This window comes from Hyaena hyaena, unplaced genomic scaffold (assembly GCF_003009895.1).
Source record: "Hyaena hyaena isolate Hyena2069 unplaced genomic scaffold, ASM300989v1 scaffold_661, whole genome shotgun sequence".
In the NCBI taxonomy this organism is placed as follows: Eukaryota; Metazoa; Chordata; class Mammalia; order Carnivora; family Hyaenidae; genus Hyaena; species Hyaena hyaena.
In genome coordinates this window covers 302,155-321,153 of record NW_024081294.1, presented here as the reverse complement: position 1 = coordinate 321,153, position 18,999 = coordinate 302,155, and the positions used below count along the sequence as shown (strand labels likewise).

The window sequence follows — 18,999 nt, the reverse complement described above, 5'->3', positions numbered from 1 at the left end:
CACATTTTTTCAAACCTAAAAGAAAAGGGCTAACAATATATATTTCTCTACTTTGTGAAAATATCCTTCCAAAATGTTAGGGAAATCAAGACATTTCCAGGTGAAAGAAAATTAGGATAAATTGTCACCAGCAGATTTACTTGGAAAAAATGATTGAAGGAAACTCTCTAGACAGAAAAGAAATGATAACAAATAGATCTTGGAACATTGGGAACAAATAACATGATAAGAGCAAAAATATGAATGAATACTATAAAATTTTCTTCTCTAGAGGTTTCTATATTACATTTGGTGATTAAAGCTAACATAATAGTACTGTCTGATATGGTTCTACAAACATGTATAGGAAATATTTAAGGCAATTATAAAATGGGCAACTATACTTATAAATTGTAAATTGTACTAGTAACTGGTAAAATGTTAACACCAGTAGACTGTGATGAGTTATTTATATATAATGTAATAGATAGAAGTACTACTATATAAGCAATGCAGAGCATACTGAAAAACTGTAGAAAAATCAAAATGGAATTCTGAAAGAATGTTCAAGTAATCCAGAGTAAAACAGGAAAAAGAATGAACAAACAGAAACCAAAAAATAAAATGGCAGACTTAAGCTGTACCATATCAAAAAATTATACTAAATGTAACTCGTCTAAATATATCAGTTAAAAGAGAGATTTGCATAGTGGATTTTCAAAAACACGCATGTAAAAACTTGACCTTGCTTTTATGCTGTCTACAAAAACTTACTTTAGACATAACAAAACAATTAGGTTGATATTTAAAGATCATGGGAACATTAGTATATTAATAGCATATATATATTATAACCTAAATATGTTTGCACTGAACAACAGAGCTCTACAAAGTGTGTGAAGCAAAAACTGATTGAACTTAAGGAATAAATAAATACATAATTAGAGTTGGAGACTTCAACACCCTTACATTAGTTTCCTAGAGTTCGTAACAAAATAGCAGAAACTTGGTGGTTTAAAACAATAGAAACTCATCCTCTTTCAATTCTGGAAGCCAGAAGTCTCTAAGGAGAATTTGTTTTATGCCTCTCTTTTAGCTTCTGGTAGTTGCCAGAAATTCTTGACATTCCTTAACTTACAGATACACCAATTCAGTTTCTATTGCAATTTTCCCATAATCTTCTAGTGTGTGTATTTCTGTGTCTCAAATGTATCTCTCCCTTTCTCTAATAAGAACCCCTGTCATTGAATTTAGGACCCACCCTATATTCAGGATGATCTAATTCCAAGATCATTAACTTAATTACATCTGTAAAGAGCCCCCTTTTCAAATAGGTCACATTCACTCCTTCCGAATGAAGAGCTGTTTTCTGAGGTCACCATTTAACTTATTATAACTCTTATATCAGCAACTGACAGAGAAAATAGGCAGAAAATTGGCCAGAATAAAATAACACTGCTGTTAACCAATAAGATATGATCAACATTTATAGAACATTATACCAACCAGAAGAATACACATTATTTTCAAATGTCCACAGAACATATACCAAGATAGACCACTTTTTCTGAGTGTAAAATAAACCTCAAATATTTATAAGGACAAGGATTTTATAATAAGGAATTTATTCTTTATCACTATATAATTAAATTAGACACAAATAACAGTAAAATAACAGGAAAATCTCCAAACACTTGGAAATACCCACAGTTCTAAACAACACATTTCTATATAATTTATGGATCAAGGGGAAAGTCTCAAGAGAAAGTAAAAAAGAAAACATTCAATTAAATGAATATTAAAATAAAACAAATTTGTGGGACACAAATAAAGCAGATTTGAGAAGGACATTTATCATACTAATTGCTTAAATTAAATAAGCAGAAAAGTCTCAAATCAGTAATCTAAGACCCCATGTAAAGAGCCTATAATAAGACCAAATTAAGTCCAAAGGAAGAAAAATAAAGGAAGCAAAAAAGAGCAGAAATTCAAAAAATTGGAAAGAGAAACAGTGAAGAATATCAGAGAAACCAATAGCTGTTAGTAAAGATCAATAAAATTGACAGACCTCTAGCAATACTGACAAAAGAAAGAGACAAAAGACAAAATAGTACCACTATCAGAAATGAAATAGGACCTATTATTATAGAGACTTTAAATATCAAGAAGATAATGAGATACTACTACAATTATATATACATGAATTTGACAACTTAGGTGATTCCTGAATTCCTCAAAAAGTATGTTTCCACAACTTACCCAATATAAAATGAGACATTTGAATATTCCTATGAATATTAAGTAAACAAATTTGTGACGTAAAAATTTCCAAAAGAAAATATCTAAGCCCAGATGCTTTCACTAGAGAATTCTACCAAGAGTTTACAGAATTAATGCCATTTCTACACAATTTTTTCAGAAAATAGAAGAGGGAGAACATTTCTTGATTTAATTTATGAAACTAGAGTACTTAGATAACAAAACCAAAAGCAGTTAGAAAGAAAGAAAAACTATAGAATTATATCCATACCCTAATATACTCCTGAGCAGTAAAGAGCTACAAAAGTAATGCATGTAGTAATTTGGATGATTCTCCAGAAAATTATGCTATATGAAAAGAATTGTATTATAGAATTCTTGAAATGACAAAATTATAAGATGGAGAATAGATTAATAGTTTCTAGGAATTAGAATGGTAGTTGAGGGACAGAAATGTGTGGCTATAAAAGTACAACATGTGGGTTCTTTGTGGTGCTGTAGATATTCTGTATATTGACTATATTATTATAAATATGCTGGCTGTTATATTGTACTACAGTTTTCTCAGATGTTACCATTGGGGAAATAGGATTTAGGGTGTATGGGACCTCTCTGTAGTAATGTTTACACTTGATTTTATCTACATTTATCTCTAAATAAAACAATTAAAAGTTTTAATACATTCAAATTTTTATGTCCATAATTAACTTTTTATTGGTACACAGTCACATTCATATGTCTATATATTATCTATATGTTTTTTTGTATGGAAACAGCAGGGTTGATTAATTGTGACAGAGACTTTATGGCCTATACAGTCTAAAATATTTCCTATCTGGGTCCTTACAGAAAATGTTTGCTGAACCCTGATCTATTTGGTGAACTTCTCTCATCTCTGCTTCAGCAGCTGCCTTTTTCTGGACAGGCTTTGACATTTTCTTGGTGGTTCAGTCCTGCCCCATACTTCTCAGCTGATCTTGTTTTCAGGCTGAGAATGTAATGCACTTTTGCTCTCTTGATTGGTGTTACCCTGGGAAGTCATCTTTTGCTTTATTCCTAAGGACAAGTTTTTAAATTGTATCCCATTCCTGAGATGCCTGGATGACTCAGTTGGTTGAACATCTGACTTTGGCTCAGGTCATAGTCTCATGGTCTATGAGTTCCAGCCTCATGTTGGGCTTTGTGCTGACAGCTCAGCTTGGAGCCTCGAGCCTGCTTCAGATTTTGTGCCTCTCCTTCTCTCTTCCCATCCTCTGCTCATATTCTGTCTCTCTGTCTCTCTCAAAACATGAATAAAATATTTTTAAAAATTGTATCCCATTTCTAATAGGTGATTGCCATTTGGCTGCCTCAGGAGTACTTGTTTCTGAAACAGGATAGTGCCTAGTTTGGATTTATTCAGTAAGTACGTATTAAGTAATTATTATGCCAGACCCTACAAATGTAAGATCAGCAAGACAGACAGTTTTCATTCTCATGTAACTTATATTTTAGCAGAAGACACAGACAACATACAAGTAAACAAATAAACAAGATTATTTTAGAAAATAAAAAGTGTCAATGAAGAAAATAAGTCATTGTGAGAAGATAGTAAGGGGTAGTCTGGGTGGTTGGGCTTAACTAGGCAAGCAATGACGTTCTATCTGAGGAGGGAACTGTTTCACTCTGCCCCTATGGAAATATAGAGCTAGGAAGAGAATATCTTGGGGGAAAAGCATCCCTAGCAATTACTAAAATGCCATTTGCTTATAAAGCTTAGATTGTTTGAGCAACAGAAATGTGACCGTTGTGCCTGGTGTGCCGTGGGTAGTGTAGGAGATGAATTTGAAGAGGTAGGAGAAGTCATATCAGCTTGGGCCTATCAGCCATGATGACAGTAAGTTTAAATTTTACCATAAATGAAGAAAGTCTATAGGAAGATTTTGAGGAGAGGAATGACATGAATTACCTTATATTTTTAAAAGATCATGATGACTACTTAATGGAGAATGGAAAAACTAAAGCAAAGAAATTAGTAAAGTCATTCTTGTAGTAATCTGGACAAGAGATGATGATATCTGTCTATGTCTCCTGAAATTGAATTAATTAAAAGTGCATGTTAAGTTGATAAAGGAAGGGAAACATTAGAAGTGGTTAAGTATTTCAGAAGTTCACCATGGGAGCAAGAACATGAATAATGGAGTCTTAGCACCTTGGTCATTTGATCTCTTGAGGGCTGAGTATTCTGGGAAATCAGAGGGAGAGGAAGTTCATGTTATCCTTCAGTGTTAAGGATCTTTTCCAGAATATTTTTATATGTGATACACCTAGTGTGTTACAGTAGTCAGGGTTCTCCAGAGAAGCAGAAGATACATACATGTGTGTGTGTGTGTGTGTGTGTGTGTGTGTGTGTGTGTGTGTATGAGAGAGAGAGAAGTAGAAAGAAAGAGAGAGAGGGAGAGAGAAAGAAAGAAAGAAAGAAAAAGAGGGAGGGAGAGGGGTTGATTTATTTTAAGGAATTGGTTTACACAATTGTGGAGCGTGGCAAGTTTGAAATCCACAGGTAAGCAGGCCGACAGGTTGGAAATGCAGGGACGAGTTGATGTTGCAACTTGAGTCCAAAGGTAAACTGCAGGTAGAATTCCCTTTTCTCAAGGGAGTTCAGTCTTTGTCTTAAGGTCTTCAACTAATTGGATGAACTTCACTTACATTATAGAGGGTAAGCTGCTTTACTCAAAATCTAACAATTTAAATGTTAATCTCCTTAAAAAAATATATCCAGATGTGTTTGATCAAATATCTGTGTACCATGGCCTAGTCAAGTTGACACATAAAATCAAACATTCCTAGGGATTTGGATTCTAGATACCACATCCCTGAAGAGACCACATAGGCCAAAGCATGGGAATCTCAGCAGTAATAGGGGAAGCCAGATGCCTAATGACCAGAGGGACACATCTTAACTTTGATGCTGCACAAGTCTTGTCATGACTATTGTTGAGAGTGTGAATAGAATCTTAGAAATCATAATTAAAATTAGATTTTCAACTGTCTGGAGAGAGGAAGGCTTAGAGTTAGATTTAAGTTGACTCAAATAAACAGAATAAATGTAGTTTATTACATTTGTGGACTAAGTGTTATACATGATGTAGAATGCCAAAGAGGGTGAGACTAGTTCACAAATTAGGTTTTAGTTTTATGAGAAGACATGTATTTGTTTTGAGCCCAGGGCCTCTTTGGAATCCGTCTCCCCCTCTTTCTGCTCCTCCCCACTGGTGTGCGCATGTATGCGCGCTCTCTCTCTCTCTCTTTTAAAAATAAATAAACATTAAAAAATTTAAAGAGCACAGGAGAGCCTGCGTGATTCAGTCAATTAAACAACCAGCTCTTAATTTTGGCTCAGGTCATGATCTCAGGGTTTGTGGGATAGAGTGCTGCATCGGGCACTGTGATGAGAATGTGGAACCTGCTTGGGATTCTCTCTCTCCCTATCTCTCTGCTCCTCACCTTCTTGCTTTCTCTTCCTCTCTCTCTCTCTCTGTCTAAAAAAAAAAAAAAAAAAAAAAAAAAAAAGGCACAGGCAAAGCCTCTATTATTTATACTTCCAGTATTAGAGTAGACTGTCTCTCTTACTGTTAACTCTAGTCAATTTTGGTTCTTGTTTCTCCTCTGAGACTTGGAGCATTTGAAAGGCAAAGACCACTATCAGAATTATTTGCGATTCATTTTCAGAGTTCTCATTACAACAAATATACATTAATCATCTTCTATTTTAAAACACTAGGCTATGTACTTAGGTTGCCACCAAGAGATAATCTCTGCACTGAAGGTATTAACACTGTAGGTGGAGATCAGTAAGCAGGAACTATACTTATTGGCCACTTTGACTTTGGGTCAGACCAAATAGGGGTTATAATTACACACTTAAACTAATTACTAGTTATATGTCCTTGGATAACTAATGTATTCTCTTTGAAACTGTTTTCTGATGTGTAAAATGGTAATAACACAATGGATTCACATGTTATGCTTGAGTTACTTTCTAAAGTAAAAGGTAAAATGATAATTCCATATAATCAATATGATGCTTGAAAATATCCTATCACTTATGAAGTAGTGCAGCTACTGTTTTGTATATACAGAGCTTCACAGTAACCCTTCTACACTGAAATTTGGCAATCTCTAAATAGGACTAAATGAACAAATAAAAAGAAAATCTGTAAGCAAATATCTGAGCATTCAACCATTTTCCTCCAAAATGGCTGTCAATCCCAGTGAAAAATGGGGAGTTAGTTACAGAATTATTAGTTTCTGCTTTCTTAAAGCATTTTCTTCATAATAAATCTTTTTAATTATTTGTATATGCTTATAGATTTGATTTTATTGTGAGCATTAAATTGGATAGCAAAATAGTTACACTTGTTAAAGGGTCTAGAGAGAGGAGGTTTACTGGGAATACGTTGTAAAGCAAGTCTAATTGTAACTCCAATGTTGTAAGACTGTTGTGCAGAGTAAATAAAGTACTTAGATAAATCACTTATTATAGTACCTGACAGATGATAAACATTTAAATAGTAACTATTTTTGGTTATCTTGATTGATTTGTATGTTATAAATGTAATATGATCATCATAAGGTTGATTGAACTAGGTTATATTTGTAGTTTTGTACAGCCTTAAAATCTCTTAAATATTTAAAAAAAATAATACATGATTGCTTTTGCCACTTTGCATAACTATTCAGAGAATCTTGAAAAAGGAAAAAAAAATGATGCCTGGTTTAGAAATCAGGAAGGGCATCATAGAAAGAGGAGCATTTTAGAGAGACTCTTGAATAACTAGTGATTTTTTGAGGGCTAAAGAGTGTTTTTGACAGCCACCTTTGGATGACTATTTGTGGAGTCCCAAGGACTCCTGAGCCCTGACTCCACAACAGACCAGAAGCTCCCTTTCCCAGCTTTCCTTGTAGCTAGGCATAGACATGGTATGTAAGATATGGCTACTGGATAGCTTCTAGGAGATCTTTCATCTCTAATTTTAAGAGAAAGAGAAAGACAGACAGACACTACATTTTCCCATGAGCACAAAAATATGGAAAATGTTTCTAAATACTATGTGCCCATGCTATTTTAAGATTCTTAGTTTTTCATGTTAGAATATTAAACCCTCACTTTACATGTACTAAGTCATTAAATCCTAGAAATTATTTTTATCTCCATGTTATACATGAAAAACCTAAAGCTCAGAGAACTTATATATATTCTGAAGGTTATAAAGCAGGAGAGTTTAAACTCAAGTAGTCTAATTCCAGCAGCTGTGGTCTTGACTATTAGCTATGTAATGAATCCCAGCAGACTGGTGATGATACAAATGAAAGAAGGAAAACTCTGGCTCTTTGAAAACTGTTGTGGCAGAAAATTAACCAAAACATGCAACTGAGTTCCTCTACATTTATAGAATTTGTGTATTTTCAATGTCTTTATTATTTAACTCATGGTTAGGTAAAGTTTCTTTTTCTTTTTTAATTGTTTAAAAAAATTTAATTTTAGACATAGAGCACACAAGTGGGAAAGAGGGTAGAGGTGGGGAGAGAGAGAATCTTAAGCAGACTCCACTCTTAGTGCAGAGCCCAACACCAGGCTCCATCTCACAACCCTGGGATCATGACCTGAGTCAAAATCAAGAGTGGGACACTCAACTGACTGAGCCACCCAGGTACCCCAGCTGGATTTTCTATTATTTACAAGTAATAGTGGTAATATAGGGATTCTTTAGTCAGTACTGGTGGTAGTATTAAAGTGGGAAATGACTATTTCAGGTCGAGAAAGCAGCATGAACAAATTCAAAGATAGGTTGGGTTTAGGATAGTTATTAACCTCTCTTTGCTGGACAGGAGTCCATATGAGAGAGTCGTAGGCAATGAGTCTGGAAATATAAGATGAGTATTAAAGTAACAGCATCTAATTCCAATCTTCACTAATTGCTGGCAGCACTGAGAGTTTCTTTTTAAGTGATTGAGTTTGGGAGCAATACATTTAGAATATTGCTTTAGGAAAAACAACCAGATATTGCAGGTCTTTCTTCCAGGAGTATGGACACAGTGGCAATTGGATTTCATAAATGTGGCTACAGAAACAAATTACTCTATGGCATCTATAACTGAGGAGTTTTCTTGGCCCTGAATTGTAGTTATATCTTTGCAAACTCCTGAGAAAAATCTATGCCAGGAATATGTGCTACCATTATATTTGCACGGAGATGTTTGATTTCTCACTATTATCTCTTTAATCTATTTCAAAATGTTTTCAAGCAAAATTACTTCCATTATCAAGTCCTCAAATCCTTTTTCTTAGAAACAATATAAAATGTACCACTTTGTAGCTCCCTTGTCTAATGAAACAGTACAGCAAAGACTCTAAATCAAACCTAGGCTTCACTTCAGTCCTCCCATTTTGCTGAAACTGAAGGACAGATCACATGTATCACCAAGATTGGCTGTTTTCTTTTTAACATTGCCTCTATTCTCCTGATAGTAGAACATTCTTTTCATGCCAGAGGCAGTGTAGTATAAAGAAAAAGATAGGTTTTGACTTAAGCAGAACTAATTTCAAATGTGGCTCTAACATTTCTATTTTATGTCCTTGGATAAGTTCTACTTAGGTACTCCAAGCCTCAGTTTTCTCATCTATAAAATGAAAATAGCACTTCTTCCTTTGTAAGGCTGTTGTGAAGAATAAATGAATATATGTGTTCAGTAAATGCTAGACATCTTTTCCTTTTTTCTGACTCCTAATAAGTATAAGTAATTATTAAGATTTTGGGGAATATACCCTGACAATTGAAAATATTACTTAGAATTATTTTTAAAAAAGGAATAACTCATTCGAGACTCTTTAAATGTTACTTTATATTATATGGTTCAATATCAAGTGTCTGCTTCTTTGTAGTTTTGTTTCTTTAAGATTCTTGTATTACATTGATTTGCAGCGAGCTTAACCCATAATTTTTATATCTAAAGAATAACTGTTTCTTCTATACTTGTCTGCTGTTTATGATATCAATAAGACAGTCACTATCAAATAGTAACAAAATGGAAAATCAAATGAAACATGGAGGGCATTCTTTGTGTTCTATTTGTACTGACTAGTTCTTTGAAAAGCTAAGATTTTATCATAGGTTCTTAAGGAAGTTCTTACTAAATTTGAATTTATGTTCACAGATTGATAGTAACAGATTTTCACTTTGTTTTGACATAAAGCAACCATGACATTTAACGGTGACTCACCTGCAAGAGAATGATAAAGAAATCAGGCAGTTGATCAAATGAAAATCAGTCACTGAGTCAAATATAAATCTGATTTACTCTGATACTCACCTTTGGTTTGATTTTCATGGGTATTTCTGCCTGGAAATTCCAAATGTATCTCCTAAAAGCAGATGCTTTAATGGGTCTAAACTTAGGGATACTCTGAGCAGAGAGGTTTAGGAACTGGGGAGACCCACAGGCAAGGTATGAGATGAATAGGTCTAAATTCATAACAAATCCAGGACAACAATGTGATATTTTTCATAGGATTGATAACTTCTGAAAAGAGCAACAGAATTAAAATCATATTTGGAAATTTAAAGCAGTATCACAATTTCCTGCTAAATAAGTGATGATTTAATTTTGACATCCAATATTTAAAATTGGTTTTACCATGTGTCATTCAGAATTTATCCCAGAGAGGTTTAAGTAAATTACTAGTAAATGTAGTGTCAGGATAGAAGTGGGGATGGGAAGAAAATTATAAAATCCATACATTTCAAACCTTAAAAGGTTATGTAGGACAGTTACATTGCATGTTCTAGATAGAGGGCTTATCATTCCTGTATCTTCCCTTAAGCATCCAAAGGGATGATGGATGCAGTATCAGGATATAGAGAAAGCCTCTGAAAAGCATTTTAGATTCCTCAAATAACACGACTGGAAAGGAGTTATTTGATCCAACCTACTCATTTCACAGGACCAGAGACTGAGGCACTGAAGTGAGTTATGTTGAATGACAGGTGTTACAAAGATTTTACAATCAAATTGAACAAGCAATCACTGTCATCAAATTATTTGCATGTGAACATTAATTTTAAGGAGAAACTTGAAGGTGATGGTCTTTCAGATGTATTTGACATAGAAAAGAGAAGGTAAGAAATGATAAAAGGATGACCAAATATGACAAATAAGCATGTGAAAAGATACTTCACATTGTATGTCATCAGAAAAATGCAAATTAAAATCACAGTGAGTTACCACTGTACAGTGAGAATGTTCAAAATTCAGGACACTAACACCACCAAATGCTGGCAAGGAGAGGGAGCCACAAAGACTCTCATTATTGCTGATGGTAATGCAAAATTGTTAAGCCACTTTGGAAGAGAGTTTGACAGTTTCTTTCCTTTTTTTAAAAGTATATTTATTTTGAGAGAGAAAGAGAGAGTGAGGGAGGGGCAGAGAGAGACGGAGAGAGAAAAGCCCAAGGAGGTTCTACACTCTGAGCATAGAATCCAATATTGGCTCCATCTCATGAACCATGTGATCATGATCTGAGCTAAAATCAAGAGTCAGATGCAACCAAGTGAGCCACTCAGGTGCCCCTGACAGTTTCTAACTTACTAAGCATACACTTACCATGTGATTAACAATTGCACTGCTTGATTTTTCCCCTAAGGAGTTAAAATTTATGTCCATACAAAAATGTGCACATGAATTGTCAAAACATGGAAGCAACCACAAGTCCTTCATTAGGCAAATGGATAAATAAACTGGTATATCTACACAATAGGATATTATTCAACACTAAAAAGAAGTGAGATATCAAGCCATGGAAAGACACAGAGAAGCATGAATGCATATTACAGAGTGAAAGGAGCCAGTCTGAAAAGGCTACATACTCTATGATTCCAATGATATGACATTCTGGAAAAGGCAAAACTGTGGAGACAATAAAACCCAAGTTGCCAGGGCTTTGGGCAGGGAATGGAGGAAGGAGGTATCCATAGGCAGAGCACAGTGAATTTTTAGGGCAGTGACAATACTCTGTAGTATACTATAATGATGTATACGTGTCGTTATACATTTGTTCAAACTATAGAATGTACAACACCAAGAGTGAATCCTAAGGTATACTATGGACTTTGGGTGGTTATCATGTGTCTATGTAAGTTCATCAGTTGTAACAAATGTACCACCCTATTAGAGGATATTGATAACAGGGGATCCTATGCATGTGTGGAGGGAGGACATATTTGATAAATCTCTGTATGTTTCTCTCCATTTTACTGTGAATCTAAATATGCTGTAAAAATATAGTCCTGAGGATACAAAAGTTTGAGAGAGAGAGTTATGGTTTAGTCTCATCCAGATTGTTTTGGTTGACTTTGTGATAAACTCAGTCTAATCCAAAGGAGCCATTGTTTACACTCCTATAATTTGTTTAAAGAATATTTTCGCCAGACAGGTTAAACTATCATGGAAGTCTTGATTCAAAACTATTGTAATAGGAATTCAGATTATTGGAATAAGGGAGACAGGGAATTCAATTCTGCTGAAACAAAAGGTAGAAGAGTTTTTAAGCACTGGAATGAATTCATGGAAACATACAGGAAGACACTGGTCAATGTGATTAGACCATCTGTGTTTGCTAATTGTTGCTCATCAAAGTTAGGCTCCTATCTTCCCACAAAATTCAGATATAGGGGTACTATCTTTGTTGATGATTACTTCTCAAAGAGATGGTTCCCAGGTCTTAGAGGAAAATATCTTTGAGTTACAAGAGTCTCAGAGAAGATTTATATATCAGAAAAGCAGAGAAAGAATTTACAATTACAAGTTTTCTAAAAAAAAAAAAAAAGGCCTAAGAAAAGGGAGATCTGCGTTTATAGTCAGAAAAATGCCTGTTTAAAGTGTATTCAAGGTGAGGGGAATGGGAAGGCTGCCTTGGTATGATTCCACTATTTTATAAGTAACCTTTTGTGCATATTCACATGACTTTTGTGATTGTCAAGATGAGCCATGTAATTCTCATGAAATCATATTACCATCATTTTGTAATGAAGAATCAGCTGCTCATGGAAATACATGTTTACTCAGAGTCTCAGAATAAAGACTGGAAGGAAGTTGCATTTAGGCTTTTAACTTGTGACCTAATACTTATTCTACTGTGTTATCTTGTTTCTTTAAAATAACAACTAATATTTGGGTAATATTTACAGTTTCTATAGCACTTTCATGGAGATTAGCCAATTTGCATTTCACAGTGAAGCACAGGTAGAGAAGCAATAATTATCTTTAATTATAAATGAGATCATTGAAACTCTGAGGAATTAGGAGACTTTCCAAATAATGAAATTGGAATCCAGATCTCATAATTCCATTAACTAATTAACTAAGCACATATTTAGACGAATACCCAATATGTGTTCAAGTTCTGTGCCAAGAACAAGAGATTCTACAGGAAGCAGGGTCTCTGCCGTCATGGAGCTTGTATCCTAATGAGAAGATGAAAAGACAGAATGAAAGGAAAGAAATATTAGAAGGAGATAATGACAGAGAGCAATGAAGGCATTGAGAGAAAGGGTAACTTGACGGGGTAGGTGGTTTTGCTTCTTTGGATGAGATGTTTGGGAAGGCTACTCTGAGAAGTAGCTAAGAATGAGCATAATTATATTCCTCATAGAGCAGACTGAAATTACTCAAGCCCAGAGGGGGCAACAATCAGCAAAACAGAATGCGTCAGACATACTTCATACTTCATGAATATGAACTCCCATTAATGCTCAAAGCATCTTTTGAGGTAGCTATTATTTTTATTTCAAAGTTATAACTGGCCTCTGGAGGTCCAGGAGGAAGGCTGGTGTGGCTGGGGTCAGACCACCCAGGGCTTGTGAGCCATTGGAAGGAGCTGGGATTTTATTGTGCAAACTATGGAATCCACTAGTGTTTTCAGCAGGAAAGTCATGAGATCTGACTTACCTACATCACATCAAACAGGGATTCCTTCTCTGTAATATTTGATATTTATATTCAGGAACTGCTTCTGAGGCCAGCTACCATCAGCACTCTCCCTGTGGAAGCAGGTAAACGGGATGAGAAAAAGTATGGTTGGGGAGGGTTGGGGCTGGAGCTATACCTTACCTTATTGTATGGAAACCCCCCAACAAAACACTGGGGCATGTGAAACAATATTGATATTGACAGATATCTGTGTCCTATCATCATGGGAGAGCTATGAGATATAAACACTATAGTGGTCACTTTATTTTATTTTATTTTTTATTTTTAAGAGTTTTGTGTTTAATCTTTAGACCGAGTGTGGGGCTCGAACCCATGACCCAGAGATCAAGAGCTGCATGCTCCACCTAACTAAACCAACCAGGTGACCCCCTACAGTGGTCATTTCATTTTAATACACTTACTGCAATTCCTTGTCACTAGTGACATCATTTTGGATATTTTTCAACAGGCACATTTATCCCTTGTTATTTGATGTATTTTAAATATTGATCAGCTGATTTATGCCTCTTTGAAGAGATTGTGTTTATTATTAGTGTGTTGAGACTGTTTATCAAGGTCAGAGTGTCAGTGAAAATAACCAGCATCCTACACAAGAGATTCAGGAGGAAAGTTGGAATTCTTTCTTCAGTCTGAGCACATGGCACTTCACTTGATACTTGATATATTCTTGGGAAAGAATATAATGGATGTATTGAAAATTAGAGGGAATAAAAAAATGTGTATGAACTGCAGTCTTAACAATGAAGTTTAAAGTTTTTTAGCAGTTTACATTATAGATTTTATAATCCTTTTAACATCTTGCAAATAGAAGAACTTACACAGAGATGTAGTGACTTTCAAGTCCAGCCAATTAGTTGATGAACAGGGATCATACAAGAATATCTTTCTTGATAGAAAATGCTGAGATGAATAAAAACCCTTAAGATCAAAACACTAAAAAGATTAAGCCAATTGAGTTCCAATCAGCATACTTTTCAGTAGGCAGAAGAGAATTTTCCGTGATGTTCAATGAGTTCTTTTTAAAAAATGATATCAGGGGCGCCTGGGTGGCTTAGTCGGTTAAGCGTCCGACTTTCGCTTAGGTCATGATCTCGCGGTTCGTGGGTTCGAGCCCCGCGTCGGGCTCTGTGCTGACTGCCAGCTCAGAGCCTGGAGCCTATTTCAGAGTCTGTATCTCCCTCTCTCTCTGACTCTCTCCTGCTCACGCTGTCTCTCTCTCTCTCTCTCCTAGAAATAAATAAAACATTAACAAAAATGATATCTGAGTGATGAAGTGACTGTGATAATATTACAATATAGGGAGAAACACTGATGGCACTTCTCTCGCTTGTTATTTGTGGCACTTCCTTCAGTACACTTGGTCTTGTTACAGAAAGAAGGGCCCACTCAGCATATCCAGCGTTAGGTATTTCCGACCTATAAAGTTGCATCTGGTAGAGATTGAGGATGAATGCACTGAGAGCTCTGAGTGTCACAGGATGAAGCTCACGCGAGTGCCAGTGTGAATGCTTTCATTCCTAAGAGTAAACATTCTTTCCCCTTTCTCTTGGACTTTGGTAGCATATCTTCTCATGAACTTCGAGGTGGGTACAGTCCTTACTTAACAAATCTGGCTTCTAGGTTATTGTTTAGTAAATGCTCTCAGAGTCTCCAATGTGCCAGACACATGCAGCTGTTCTTGTTTGATTGTCGACTTAACGATGAACTGTGCCTCCTGACATTTGCTTGTGAAGATAGCTTTGGCAGAGTTGTTAAGAAGGAGAGAGGGCGATTTTGAGTCAGTTAAAATGCATCAACATTTTAATTGTTTTAGTTCATTTTCTGTTCAAATAGCTCTTGAAACTCTGCCCATTCTCTGTGGAAATCCTGGACATTTATTCTGCCCTGGGGGCTCTTGGTGCTCAGGTATATCCATTTGGCCCTATATCTCTTTGGTGTGATTTCATGTTTATAAATCATTGTTTTCCCCCTTTGTAATAAGGCACAGCACAAACCACTAAGGACGAAGGGGAAAGAATTACCATTACCATCCATGGGAAAACAGAAATATGGCAAAACTGTCTTACTTCCTTGGAGCATATGAGATGAGCTGCCATGATTTGGAAGCATTTTGTAATTTTGCAAAGATGTTCAAGACTAACCGTAGTTTACCATGTTAGTTTCGTATCAATTTTTAGCAATTTCAAATGCTTGAGACTTAGCTTCGCCTGCACTTCTTGACTTTTTAATTAGATCTGTAGATGTAATTCCAAACTGTTGATAGAACTTTTATGAATTGTATTAAGGTTTAGGAGAAAGAAAAAGAAAGAAGCATTTTATCTTTTTACTTTGTGGTGATTTTCCTTATGGTCATTGAAGTGAATACAAAGGAGAATTTTACTCTTGTTGGAATATTTTGAATATTTTAAAACCTTTATAATACTGTGCTTTGATATCATTCCACTGTAAGTGTCAGAGCATGACATTTTCATAATCCAGTGTAAAATAAACTTGCTAAAATAAGTATTTGTTAAGATTTTATTTTGTTTTAGGAAGGAATTTGTATATTTTCCATTTAAGTTTCTATGCTGGTAATAGTCACTAAGAGCTTTATAAGATCTCTTTTTATAAACTGGAGAGTTATAGGATGGTTTCCTGAAGGCAGTATGTATGAAACAAAATGTATATGTTTTACAATTGCAGCTTTTCAGTGAAAAATGTCATTTAACTTCTTCTACCTGGATAATTTTGCTTCCTGTATCACTGAGACAAGTCTCATCTTGTCCCCACTTTGATCATCTTTCAGGATGATTAATTCACAACCTCCCTGACTTGTCACTTCATCTTTATTCTCACACACCACCAACTAGCTCACTTTGCATGTTAGTAGAAAGCCTGCTGTATGTTAGTAAAGGCTTGGCTCTGAATCTGGTTTATGCCACCAAATAAAAGTATGATTTGGGGTGTATTATTTCATAATAATCTCTTCTTTACATGCCTCACAGAGTTTTGTGATAAAAACATGAGATAAAATACATTGGGATGCTTTTTAATGATAAAGTATCATATAAGTAAAAGGCATCACCATTCTTGAAGTACAGCCCACATTATATCATTCCCTTGCTCAGAAATCTTCACTTGTTTTCTATTTCTTAAATAACCAATTCAATTTTTTCCTATCATTCAAGGACTCCAATCCCCCACCTTAGTATTGCCCCTTAATATTACTCCTGTTTTACCTTCCCAATCCTATTTCCATACGATGTACTCTTGATCTCAATGGTGTTTTCCAAATTCTGTGCTTTTATGCATGTTAATTTTTCTTCATGGAACTTTCTTTCCCAAATATTCAATTTCCTATCCATTCATGAGGTTTTTCATGACTGTTCTACATATGGAAGCAGTCTCTCTAATATCTGAAAAACAGTATCTGTTTTTCTTTATTTCATCACTTTCTATGTTATTTTTGGGCAGACCTTATCTCCTATACTCTACTTCCCTGAAAGGTGCCTCATACCCCGAAATACCTAGAATTTCCCACTGCACATTTTAGTTGTTCTATAATATTTGCAAAATATCTATAAAACAGCTTACTGTTTTTCTTTAAAATAACTTTTCAGCTTTTGATGTATAATTGAAAAAAATAAGAGATATTCAGTATATACAATATGGTAATTTGATTATAACAATTATTTATTTATTTATTTATTTATTCTTATTTTCACTTTTCTCCAGCAGCCGTTTATTAACATGATTGTTTAAAGAAGCTGAAGCTCTTGGGCTTATGGTGATGACTTTTGAACTTTTTCAGTGAACCCAACTGCTTCTTCTCATGCTTGAGAACCAAATCCTGGTCCACCCCCATCTCTTCTCTGTCCCCAGGTCTCTTCTCTGTTGGGTGCTATGGCTTCTTGTCCTCCTCCTCTTTCAGAAAGTCATTGGTGCTGTCACCGTGCTCAGTCCCTCCCAGGTCCTTTCTGGTAAACAACTCGGATGGGCAGAGGTCTGTCATACTGTCATCACTGTCACTCACAGCTGCATTGTCATTGCCGGACACAGGTTCCAAGAAGGCTTCTCTCTGGTGAGGTGGCCCAGAGCTGTCCATCTGGTCTTCCCTCCGTCCCCTTTTGTGAAGGAGGCAGGCAGGCACATACTCCACACCCTGCTTCTGACACTTTTCATATTTACACAGAGCTCTCTGGTACTGCTGGCCCTGGATATGCCTCAGCACATGTTCTGGGAACTTCTTGATATGCCACAGGGTGAGTTTGTGTGTGTGTGAGAATATTTAAGTTCTACTCTCTTAGCAAATCTCAATTATACAATATAATTTTATCAACTATAGTCACACATTAGATAGTCAAACCTTATACATCTTATAATTGAACATTTGTACCCTTCTATCAACCTCCCCTTGCCCCTGACAATTACTTAACCACTTTGTTTGTATGAATTTGACCTTTTTTTATTCCACTTTTGAGTGCTACCATGCAATACTAGTCTTTCTTTGTTTGCCTTATTTCACTTAGCATAATGTTCTCCATTTTCATCAATATTGTCACAAATAACAGAATTCATTTTTAAGACTAAATAATATCCCGTTGTATGTATCTTTGTATGTATATGATATACATATATAATATATATCACATGTTCTTGATCCATTGATCCATTGACAAACATTTAGATGGTTTCCATACCTCAACTGTTGTGAATAATACTGCAGGGAGCATGGGAATACAGACAGTCTTCAAGATAATGGTTTTGTTCTCTTTGGATATATATCAGAAGTGGGATTGCTGGATCATAGGGCAATTCTGTTTTTAATTTTTTGAGGAACCTATATCCTATTTTCTCTAGTGACTATACCAGTTTATAGTCCCACCAACAGTGGATCAGGGCTTCATTTTCTCTGTATCCTTGCCAACATTTGTTCTCTCTCATCTTTTTCATACCAATCCTAACATAGTGGCTTAGGATAACTTCATGGTGATTTTGATTTGTGTTTCCCTGATTAGTGATGTTGAGCAGCTGTTGGCTATTCGTATTTCTTCTTTGGAAGATATAATCTATTTAGGTCCTCTAGTTATTAATTTGGTTATTTGCTTTTTTGCTGTTGAGTTATATGAGTTCCTTACATATTTTGGGTGCTCACCTCTTATTGGCTGCGTGGTTTGCACATATCCTCTCTATTTCCCATTCCATAAGTTGCCTTTTCATTTTGTTGATGGTTTCCTTTGCTGAGGAGAAGCTTTTAAGATTTATGTAGTCTTATTTGTTTATTTTTGGTGTAGTTGCTTTTGCTTTTGATGTCAAATCCAAAAAATCATTGCCAGACCAATCTCTGAGAAACATATCTCTATGCTTTCTTCTAGGAGTTTTATAGTTCAGGTCTTGTATACAAGTCTGTAATCCATTTTGTATTGATTGTGATGTATCATGTAAGATAGCAGTCCAGTTTCACTCTTTTGCATATGGCAATCGAGTTTTTCTAACAGCATTTATTAAAAAGATTATCCTTTCCCTACTGAATATTCTGTGCTCATTTGTCACAAATTAATTAACCATGTATGTGTGGATTTATTTGTAGGTTCTGATTCTGTTCTATTATTGGTCTTAATGTGTACCTTTATGCTACAACCATACTGTTTTGATTACAATAGTTTATAATATAGTTGGAAGTCAGGAAGTGTGATGCCTACAGCTTTGTTCCTCTTTGTCAAGATTGCTTTGGGTCTTCAGGGTATTTTGTGG

General features: G+C 35.3%; 1 pseudogene; it reads right to left on the bottom strand.

The window, feature by feature from the left end:
* Positions 1-16,990: 16,990 nt before the first annotated feature.
* Positions 16,991-17,512, bottom strand: LOC120220003 (annotated as a pseudogene).
* Positions 17,513-18,999: the final 1,487 nt, after the last annotated feature.